Below are 4,150 nucleotides of genomic sequence, written 5' to 3'. Positions count from 1 at the left end.
GCAAACAATTTTGAGCTTAAGCCTCAACAAGTTGCTCTAATGCAACAGAACTGCAAGTTTCATGGACTTCCATCTGAAGATCCTTATCAGTTTTTAACTGAGTTCTTGTAGATTTGTGAGACTGTTAAGACGAATGGAGTAGATCCTGAAGTATACAAGCTCATGCTTTTCCCTTTTGCTGTAAGAGACAGAGCTAGAACATGGTTGGACTCACAACCTAAAGATAGCCTGGACTCCTGGGATAAGCTGGTCACGGCCTTCTTGGATAAATTCTTTCCTCCTCAAAAGCTGAGAAAGCTTAGAGTGGATGTTCAGACCTTCAAGCAAAAAGATGGTGAATCCCTCTATGAAGCTTGGGAAAGATACAAGCAGATGACCAAAAAGTGTCCTTCTGACATGTTTTTAGAATGGACCATATTAGATATATTCTATTATGGTCTATCTGAGTTTTCTAAAATGTCATTGGACCATTCCGCAGGTGGATCTATTCACCTAAAGAAAACGTCTGAAGAGGCTCAAGAACTTATTGACATGGTTGCAAATAACCAATTCATGTACACTTCTGAGAGGAATTCCGTGAATAGTGGGACGCCTCGGAGGAAGGGAGTTCTTGAAATTGATGCTCTGAATGCCATATTGGCGCAGAACAAAGTGTTGATGATGAGCGGATAATTTGTACGCTTTTTGGCATTATTTTTAGTATGTTTTTAGTATGTTTTAGTTAGTTTTTAATATATTTTTATTAGTGTTTAGTTAAAATTCACTTTTCTGGACTTTACTATGAGTTTGTGTGTTTTTCTGTGATTTCAGGTATTTTCTGGCTGAAATTGAGGACCTGAGCAAAAATCTGATTCAGAGACTGAAATGGACTGCAGATGCTGTTGGATTCTGACCTCCCTGCACTCGAAGTGGATTTTTCTGGAGCTACAGAAGCCCAATTGGCGCGCTCTCATTGGCGTTGGAAAGTAGAGATCCTGGGCTTTCCAGCAATGTATAATAGTCCATACTTTGCCCAAGATTTGATGGCCCAAACCGGCGTTCCAAATCAGCTCAAGAATGCCCGGCGTTAAACGCCGGAACTGGCACAAGAATGGGAGTTAAACGCCCAAACTGGCACAAAAGCTGGCGTTTAACTCCAAGAAAAGTCTCTACACGAAAATGCTTCAATGCTCAGCCCAAGCACACACCAAGTGGGCCCGGAAGTGGATTTTTATGTCATTTACTCATCTTTGTAAACCTTAGGCTACTAGTTCTTTATAAATAGGACCTTTTACTATTGTATTTTCATCTTCGGACATCTAGTTCTTAGATCAGATCTTGGTTCTTCTGGTTCCCTCTCTGGGGCCGAAACCAATGATCACTTTTGTTCTTATGTATTTTCAATGGTGGAGTTTCTACACACCATAGATTAAGGTGTGGAGCTCTGCTGTACCTCAAGTATTAATGCAATTACTATTGTTCTTCTATTCAATTCAGCTTGTTCTTATTCCAAGATATTCATTCGTACCCAAGAACATGATGAATGTGATGATTATGTGACGCTCATCATCATTCTCACTTATGAACGAGTGCCTGACAACCACCTCCGTTCTACAAGCAAACAAGGCTTGAATGTTTATCTCTTGGATTCTTTAACCGGAATCTTCGTGGTATAAGCTAGAATTGATGGCGGCATTCAAGAGAATCCGGAAGGTCTAAACCTTGTCTGTGGTATTCTGAGTAGGATTCAATGATTGAATGACTGTGACGAGCTTCAAACTGTTGAAGGCTGGGCGTTAGTGACAGACGCAAAAGAATCAATGGATTCTACTCCAACCTGATTGAGAATCGATAGATGAATAGCCGTGCCGTGACAGGGTGCGTTGAACATTTTCACTGAGAGGACGGGATTGTAGCCACTGACAACGGTGATGCCCAACATACAGCTTGCCATGGAGAGGAGTAAGAAGGATTGGAAGAAGACAGTAGGAAAGCAGAGAGACGGAAGGGACAAAGCATTTTCATACGCTTATCTGAAGTTCTCACCAATGAATTACATAAGTATCTCTATCTTTATTCTATGCGTTATTCATATATCATCCATAACCATTTGAATCTGCCTGACTAAGATTTACAAGATGACCATAGCTTGCTTCATACCAATAATCTCTGTGGGATCGACCCTTACTCGCGTAAGGTTTATTACTTGGACGACCCAGTGTACTTGCTGGTTAGTTGTGCGAAGTTGTGTTTATACCATGGTATTGAGCACCAAGTTTTTGGATTCATTACCGGGGATTATTTGAGTTGTGAAAAGTAGTGATCACAATTTCGTGCACCAAGTTTTTGGCGTCGTTGCCGAGGATTGTTTCGAGTATGGACAACTGACGGTTCATCTTGTTGCTTAGATTAGGTATTTATCTTCAGAGTTCTTAAGAATGAATTCTAGTGTTTCAAGGTGATGTTATTATCATCACCAAAGCTATTTGATTCTCATCAATTTAGCTCTTGAATGTAATGTCCTGCTAAAGCTTGGCTAGCCATGTCTAATTCCTTTAGACTAAAGCTTTAGACTAACATTGCATGATTCCTGGAATTCTCATTAAGAATTTTGATACATTTATTTTCTTTTCCACTTAATTTTTGAAAAAACCAAAAAAATTACAAAATCATAAAAACCAAAAATATTGCATGTTTCTTGTTAAGTCTAGTGTCTCATTTTAAGTTTGGTGTCAATTGCATGTTTCTGTTCTTCTTGCATTCATTCATGTGTCTTAAGTGATCTTCAAGATGTTCTTGATGATTTCATTGCTCTGATCTTTAAATTCTCTTGACTTGAGTGTTTTGTGTTTCTCATATGCATTCTCATTTTGTTAGTGTCAGTAGTATACAAACTGCTAAGTTTGGTGTCTTGCATGCATTGTTATTTGATTTTAGTTGCATTTTGATTATTCCTCATTATTAAAAATCCAAAAATATTTTTAATTTGTGTCTTTTCAAGTCAATAATACAGAGAATTGAAGATTCAGAACATACAGCAGAGGAATTACACAGAAAAAGCTAGGCGTTCAAAATGCCCAGTGAGGAAGGCAAACTAGCGTTTAAATGCCAGCCAGGGTGCCTGGCTGGGCGTTTAACGCCCAAAAGGGTAGTTCTTTGGGCGTTAAACGCCAGAATGTGCACCATTCTGGGCGTTTAACGCCAGGATGGCACAAGAGGGAAGATTCTGTTTTTAATTCAAATTTTTTTCAAGTTTTCAAAATTTTTCAAAATCAAATCTTTTTCAAATCATATCTTTTCAATCATATGTTTTCAAAATCAATTTCTTTCCTTTTTCAAAAATACTTGCTATCAATTAATGATTTGATTCAACATTTCAAGTATGTTGCCTTTTCTGTTGAGAAAGGTTTAATGTTTGAATCATATCTTTTCTTGTTAGCCAAGTCATTAATTTTCAAAATCAAATCTTTTTAAATTGTTATTCAAATCATATCTTTTTCAAAATTAATTTTTCAATCATATCTTTTTGATTTCTAATTTCAAAATCCTTTTCAAAAATCACTTGATTTCTTTCCCACTTTTAGTTTTCGAAAATTATCAATCAATTTTTTTCAAAATGTTTTTAAAATCTTTTACTCAATTTTCGAAAAATTCTTCCCCTCTTCCCACATCCTTCTATTTATGGAATAACACTATTCCTCAATGAACAATTCGAACTCCATCTCTCTTGATAAGTTCGAATTCTTCTACTTCTTCCTTCTATTTTTCTTTTCCTCTGACACCTCAAGGAATCTCTATACTGTGACATAGAGGATTCCATATTTTCTTGTTTTCTTCTCTTTCATATGAGCAGGAGCAAAGACAAAAGCATTCTTGTTGAAGCTGATCCTGAACCTGAAAGGACCTTGAAGCGAAAGCTAAGAGAAGCTAAGGCACAACTCTCTATAGAGGATCTAACAGAAATCTTCAAAGAAGAAGACATGGCAGTCGAAAATAACAACAATGCCAACAATGCAAGGAAGGTGCTGGGTGACTTTACTGCACCTACTCCTGACTTCTATGGGAGAAGCATCTCTATCCCTGCCATTGGAGCAAACAACTTTGAGCTTAAGCCTCAATTAGTTTCTCTAATGCAACAGAATTGCAAGTTCTATGGACTTCCATTGGAAGA

At 37.4% G+C, this 4,150-nt stretch overlaps 1 non-coding gene across 1 annotated transcript; it reads right to left on the bottom strand.

Annotated features, from left to right (window-relative positions):
* Positions 1 to 294: 294 nt before the first annotated feature.
* LOC130984397 (small nucleolar RNA R71) lies at positions 295 to 398 on the bottom strand. Its single transcript, XR_009088335.1, has one exon. It is a non-coding gene; the product is annotated as a small nucleolar RNA R71 (small nucleolar RNA).
* Positions 399 to 4,150: the final 3,752 nt, after the last annotated feature.

This window comes from Arachis stenosperma, chromosome 5 (genome assembly GCF_014773155.1).
Source record: "Arachis stenosperma cultivar V10309 chromosome 5, arast.V10309.gnm1.PFL2, whole genome shotgun sequence".
Lineage (NCBI taxonomy): Eukaryota > Viridiplantae > Streptophyta > Magnoliopsida > Fabales > Fabaceae > Arachis > Arachis stenosperma.
Note: the sequence above shows the minus strand (reverse complement) of the source record. Positions and strands in the feature narration are given on the sequence as shown.